Source organism: Falco naumanni, chromosome 2 (genome assembly GCF_017639655.2).
Source record: "Falco naumanni isolate bFalNau1 chromosome 2, bFalNau1.pat, whole genome shotgun sequence".
In the NCBI taxonomy this organism is placed as follows: Eukaryota; Metazoa; Chordata; class Aves; order Falconiformes; family Falconidae; genus Falco; species Falco naumanni.
Window position 1 is genome coordinate 32,857,189 of NC_054055.1, and position 7,442 is coordinate 32,864,630.

The window sequence follows — 7,442 nt, forward strand, 5'->3', positions numbered from 1 at the left end:
GTGTACTCACATCAGCACAAGATACCACAGAAACATGCTGAGGTCATTTACACTGGACCTCTTTGGTGAAAAGCAAGGCGTGAGTGTCTAGACCTATAGCCGCAATGTGTTTTCAGTGTTGCTCAGGTGAGAGTTTCTTATCAGCTGCTGGGATAACCACAATAAAACTGAAAACATGCACTGTATCTTTATTTGGTGATAAAGTGACTTGGATAGGAAGGGGTGACTTCTGTGCTATAAACCCTCTAGGTGTCTTTAGGGTGTTGCTGTGTTCTTTGAATCAAGTCTTGAGACTCATTAAGCTTCTTAGATGAATACTCTGCTCTTCCTGAGCATACCTCTGGATAAGTACTGAGTTTGACCATTTCTAGTTTAAACCAAAAGGTGAGGCAGAACAAAGACAAGAACTTTTTAAGAAACAAAAGCTATATGGCTACAGTGAACTTCTTTGTAGGAAGTAAAATCCTATGTGCAGGAACTCTGAATTCCTTGGGAAGGCATCAAAGGCTTAGGTTGTCTTACTAAGGAGTTGGGCTCATTCAGAATAAGCTGCTTGCTAGCTGGGAAGCTGAACACATTTCACAGAGGACAGTGAGAAGAGTCCTGAAAGAGAGTTGCCACATCTTTCTGATCACTTAATGAGGACCAGTGCTCATTCTTAGGTTTCCATGATGCCATGTGGACCCAAGAGGAGCACCTCTGAGGACCCTACTGGAGGAGCACTCTCAGGGACATGAGAGGCAGAGAAACCTGTTCCTAGTTAACTGCCTGCCTCACTCCAAGGCAGGATTCAGATCAAGACAATTTTATTAGTAATTTCCGTAGAAGCAGATTTTCAAAGGAACACAATACCAATATCTCACTCTTGCTGCTAACAATTTTACCTCCTTTTCCACTAGTTAGTCCTTTATACTGATTTGTTGTATTTTTTCCTCTTAGTTTCAATTGTGAGTTGTCAGAAGATGGAAGTGCTTTGCTAAGTCTTTGTACAGTGCATTGCAGCCAGGATCTTTCATGATACATCACACAGCTGTTACTTTAAATAGTAGAATAATAGTAATTGCTAGGTGTAGCGTGGACTCACAAATACAGGTCTTGTTGCAACTGTAAACAAGTATTTCAAGTAATTAAGTAGTTTTATGGACCCATATAATTCCAGGGATGTCTGTCACACCCATTCACTTTAAAAGAACAAAATATCTGTGTTTTATGAGAAGTGATATTTTGTCTGGTTTTGCACAGGGAGTACACAAACTCCTTCAGCAGAAATCTTTCACTTCTTGATGTGTGTATTTTCTTGGTTCTCATTTTTTAAAAGAAATTTACCACTGTTTTCCCACATTTGCTCTGGGACTGCTGCTTGATACAGTTTTCTTTTAGGCCAGCAATCTGAATACTCTGAAAATCACCTGAAACTGTCTGTTTAAAATAATCCATTGTAGTTATATAGTTCAGCATTGACATAATCATTGGTATCCTTTGGTCTAGACTATTGGCCTTTCCTTGTGATTCCAAACAAAGCTACAGGACTCTTTTATTTTGTACATGTAAGCGCCATGCTTAATCACACATTGCCTATCTGTTTGACTGCAGACTTAGAAGTCTTCCAAAGACTGCAAAACCAGGAGGTCATAAAGGAGGGAAATAAGAGGCAGGGAATAGATTTACAAGAAAAGGCTTGGGTAGCGTACGCTTTAGTGGTGTGTGGAAAAAGCTGAGCAAGGCTGGCAGCAGTAAAAGAAGCTCTGCATCAAATGAATCATCCATCCTGTCTACAAAAGATGACAATATTTTACCTCTGACTAGATTAAAAATAATGCAGGTTAAATCTGTTATTAGTAAATTAAACTTGCCCAGGATACTTTTGTTCACTGTGGGGTCACCAAATCCAACATGCCTGTTGTGAATGGCTCCCTGTCCATGCTAACTCCTGATCCATATTTGCTGTTACGGCCCAGAATTGTGCCACGTTTAGTCTTAAGAGTTTGCATGTGTAGACGTCCATGATTTGATTACAAAAACCTCTATGGCTGTCATTGGTGTGACCACTTGTATGCTTAGGAAAGTTGGCAGCTTGCTAGCTGCTAATTGCTCACCTTCTGCAAAATCACGACATCTCCCTAAATTTGTTTTTCCCCAACAAATTGCTGAAGGTTTGTTATTTTGGTGCCTTTGATGGAGTATGTCCTAAGGCAGAAGAAAAAGGAAGTATTTTTATTTTCTCTCCACTATGCAGATTTCCCCTCAGTGTATCACTTAAGGTGCATTTTTTTGCAACCAAACCAAACTCAGTGTCAGTCTCATAAAAACTGCTCCAGGGGTGGGGCTGGACAGCAGTGAGATTTAGGGGCTAAAGAACCTCCCTGAACGTGATAGGTACACAGGGGAAAGAGTACCAAAGCACCTTCTGCTTGAAAAAAACAGCTGGTTTATATGGAAGAATCATAAGCAGTTAGGAATTGCCCAGCTGGTTCTGGTAAGCAAGAACCAGGTTCTCTGTGACCTTCATGGACCTAAGGGTGAGTATCTGGAAATACTGTGGAGTACTTGTGTCGGCACCGGCACAGATGGTATGAGCAGATCACCACGTAGACAGGGAAATCTGACACAAGGCGGCAGCAAGAGTTACATCCCAAATTAACCATGTGGTCCAGCTGTAGGAGCTATATCTGTGGCATGGATTTTTGTGGTGACGGTGCCCATGCCATGGACCTGGGGTGGGCACCTGCATCTTGGTGCAGTGCAAAGGAAGCCAGATACCAATGGCCTGGATCCCATAGAAAGTGCTGAAACGGGAATAAGGAAGAACTGAGTAAAACACTGCAGTATTACAGAGGCCTTAATTTGATGGTCCTTTTCAGTAAAAATTTTTTCTGTTGCCTGGAGGTCTCCTGCTCCTCAGGTCTAAATTGCCCTAGTCTGAGTGGCTTGATTCTAGTTTCCTGCCTGCACCTGCCTGGAATTTGAAAACAGGGAATTCTGCGTGAATAATGGACAGATGCTCGCTATAAGAGAGAGTTCAGGGAACAGGATATTATGCTGGTGGACCATCTTTCAATGTCAGCTCTTAGCTGGAAATATAATTTCATTCAAGGGCCTGTCTTGTGCCCCAGCACTGTGTTGCTCATGCTGCGAGCAGTGCAGGATCTGGATGCACCCGAGCTGCTTGGGTGGTGGCCTTTGGTAGGAGCTGAGCCGGGCTGGTTTTTGACAGCTGCTGCCGCTGTCCCTGTGTCACTTACCTGAAATGATCTCACTTGCCTTGCTTCCCCAAGCAGTAGCAGCAGCAGTTCCTCTTGGATTCCTTTCTCTGCTGTTTAGTCAAGGCCTTTCCAGTTGTCCGTAGAAGCAAAATGAAGCCAAGAGGTAAATTTCCAATGTTACCAGCCCCTCTTGTGGTAAGGCTGTTTTATTCACTTTCTAAACCATTTTTACCTCTTTACAGCCCAGATGAATTTCTTTATAAGATGTGCTCCTTATGATAAAGCAAATAATAAAATAAAATACTTCTGCTATTCCATAACCTAAGGATGACGCTGAGGAAGGTGTTAGCAAAATAAAGGAAAGCAGATTCATTGGAGTGGTGTCAGCTTGAAGAAAAGAAGTGCTGTAGAGTAGCACAGAGAAGTCCTTGGGAAGACCTGCCCCTGCTGCCTTAGGAGACAACACCAAGAGGCATTCTCAGGAAGAAATCACAGTACCTTACATAAAGCAGAAGGAATGTGCTAGTGTGGTCACTTCAAAGCAAGTCAGTGACTACTGAAATGCTGCTATTGCGCATCAAGGAGTGTGGTGTGGGAAAGGAGAATTTATTTGCCTTACCTGGAACTGGAAGCCCTTTTACTGTGCTCTCATCTCAGTCCAACAGTTACTATAAATCAAGTTCCCCCTCCCTCGGTTCTCAGAAGGTGAAACTAAATCAAAGCAGAAATGGTTTTACTGGAATAGGGTATGTTTCCAGACCTCCTACACATTTCATGGATGAGACAAAAGAATGTGAGTAGTAGTTTATGTGCTAACACATGACAGACAATATAGCCATGCTTCTCCTGTAACAGAGGAGTTCCTGAGCTAAATCAGACCTTAGTAACATCTGGCTGAAATAGCCATGTGCCTCTCACAGCATTTTCCTGTGCCAGCACAGCGCTAACACAGCCAGCATGTTATGCTGTGCCATGCTAGGAAAAAGTCTGGGAGTCAGTGACTGAAGCAGAGCGCCAAGGCTACTAGAAGTGTAGCAAAAGATTGAGAGGTCGCTGAAGCAGGAAAATACGATGAGATGATATGACGAGTAATTGGAGAAAAGTGTTTTGCATCGTTTTGTGGATAGCAAAATGCAGTCAAGCTGAGGCTGACACAGCCCTGGGGAAGTTGATGGTACAGACAGAAGCACACGCCAGATCAAGACCAGAATCCTGAGCAGAGGAACATCTTTCTTCCCTTACCTTGAAAGACACAACAGTGATGGAGACAGACTTTCTCAGGAAGGATGAAATACACAGAGAAGGGTGAAGAGGCCCTATCTGTTCCCCATTGTGAAGCAAAATTTATGTTTCATCAATTTATGAGTCAACACGTTAACAGCACCACTCATCAACCTTCTCTCTCAGTCTCCATAACATGGAGAATCTAGTTGCCCCGGTCTCCACTCTAAACATCTTCAAAGACACCTAGCTTTCTCTCCTTGTTGAAGAGCACTTTGTTCACTGTAGTAGGGCTCCTTCAGCAGGCCCCAGCTGTCAGGCACAAGGCCCGTACTGGAGTTAGACAGGCTGGTCTCCCCCTGACCCTGATCCCCAGGGTTTCTGTATTTGACAGACAGACAGACAGAAGGGAAAGCAGAAATAACTACCAGCATACCCTACACACTTCCTATTTCAAAATTACTTTCTGGCTAGTTAACACATGTGCTTCCCCTTTTCCAGAGCAAGTGTGCACAACTGCTGCTCCAGCAGATGCTGGCTGGAGATGGCCATGACGCTCCACACTCCGCCAGGTCAACCTTCAGAGTAGATGGGGAGATCCACAGCCAATCTACTGGTTCTGTATCTGGCCTCTGATGCTGGGTCCAGGGCCTGTCTCAATGATGATCTTGTCCCAGGACTGTGATGAGTGCTCCCCAAAAGAATATGATGACCTTACTCTCATATTTTCCTAGCAAATTTCCTCACATTTTTGGTCTTCCCACATCTCCCTTCCATGGAAAACTTCAGGCCATCCCACCCTATACTTTCCTCTCCGAGTTCTTGCGGAGACATTGTTCGCTCCTACCTTTCCAAGGGTTCCTAGCTTCCACAGCCACACCTTTTTCCTCCAGTATTTCCTCCTCTCTTCCTCTAGAATCTGACACTAGTGGTTGTCCAGAGCCTTCAGCATTCCTTCCTTCACACCTTACCTGCCAAGAAGGTGCACCTTGGTGCCTGCCGCTTAATGCCTCCAGCCACTCTCTCCTCTGGGCACTCATCTCAGGTCCAAGTGCTCCCCTGCTCTCTATCCCTGTTCCTTCTCCAGAGGAGCAACCTGAAGAACTCGTAATTTTCCAGTGCTGGTCACAAGAATTAGCCTTTGACTATTACTAAGGGACTTCACTTACTCCATGACTGAAATCTCCACTGCTCTCTGCCAGGTACATTTTCACTACTCATCCTTTCTTCCAACTTGACCTGACTGCCAGTGAAGCCTGAAACACCTCTCAGCAACTTATGACTCCATTTCCCATTGACCCTTGTTCACCTGCATAACTTCCTAGTCCAAAGAATTCAGAATTCTAGTCAAGCTTACAGGAAAAAAACTCCTTCTTATGGTGTAAGACTGAGCTAACTCACCTTTGTCTCCCCACATCCTATTGAGAACAGAATACAAGCACATGGGTTTTTTTCTCAAAGGAATTTGTTGTAAATCCTCAGATTTTATAATCCAGGGAGTCATACCTGCTCTAGATCTAGAATTGCCATTTACCATGCATCATGAAAAAATGACACGTCTTTGTTTCCAGAGGTGGGCTGTGACCACATGTGCTGTAGCATCTGACTGTCCTTAGGGCCCTATTTGTCAAGTCAGTGAGTCCATAGGTGCTTCCAGTCTTTTATATGCTCTGGGTCTTACCAGGAAAACAAATGCTGAAACCATGCCAGTGTCTGAGGGCAGACCTCTCAAAAAAGCCCCATCATCCAAATCTGACAGCAGGTGGCATAAAACTTACCTGCTGGTCCTACCACTCTGCTGTGCCATAGATGATCTCAAGCATTGCTCGTGCAGGGTCAGAGGGGAGCTGGTATTTACTGTTTGCCACTAACTCATCCTGACTGACCAAGGATGTTGTACAAAACCCTGTCTAATGAATAGACAACCTGTGGCTACACAGGACTTCTCTCTAGCGTTCTGCCTGAGTCAGGGGAAGGAGGAACAAGAGGAAAGTTGCTGACACTGAATCATTTCTTCCTACTCCAGTGAAATAAAAGCTGACCCAGGGATTTCTTGCTTTTTGCAAAAAAAAAATCTTTGTCCCCTCCTTCCTCTCTGCTAAGAGGCTGAGCGGTGAGGGTGCCAAAATGCCACTGAAGCTCTGGCATGGCATATGACCATGTAGCGGTTCATGCGCTGAGGCTGCAGGAAATTGTGAAATTTATACATAAGCTTGAGCTCCTAGTTATGTGTGAATGGTTGTAAGCTGCTTGTAGAAACCCCAGGTGGCCCATCTGGTATTTAATGGTCAGCAATGTGCCTGCACAAGTAGGTATGTCATTGTGCCTGGTCCTGGGCTTCTCAGCCACAGGCAGCTGGACACTGAAAAACAAGACATCGCTTAAATTATGCCCTGTGCACTGCCTGAGGACTTTGCCCTGAGCCAAGATGAGGACAAGAACGGAATGAAGAGGGGAGTGTTTTCCACGTTGACCAGAAAGCTGTGCCTTGACCTCCAGAGGGTTTTGGCACAGTTCACACGCAGGAAGACCAAGGAAAGCAGTGGCTTGTGTCTGTTTACAACCTCCCTTCCTCCCAGCCTCAATCAATAAAGCAGAAAACACAGTTTTCCTCTCATTGTGAGAAGTGTAAGATGCTTTCTCAGCTGGACTCCAAGAGGTGACTCGGTGTAAATGGCATAGGAGATGGAACTGTTGCAGGTAACAGGAATAGCTGAGAAATATCTAAGTGTGCTGAGCTCAGTGAGAGGGCAAAACAAGGAGCGGATAAGAGTAAAAAGCAAAAGCTTGGAACGGCAGGAGCAAGTCTGTTAGGAGTTTTGTAAATCTGATGTGGCAATAGTACAGTGCTGTTAAGCAGAGATCATTGCAGTTTTTCCCGTTGCAAGCCTCACTTCACTCCCCTTGCACACACACCTTTCCTGTGCTTGCCTAACGCACAGCTGGGCTGTGGCAAGTGCTTCCTGCAAGGGGGACACGCTCCAGAACGGACCAGGCAACTGCACTGTGCACTCCAGC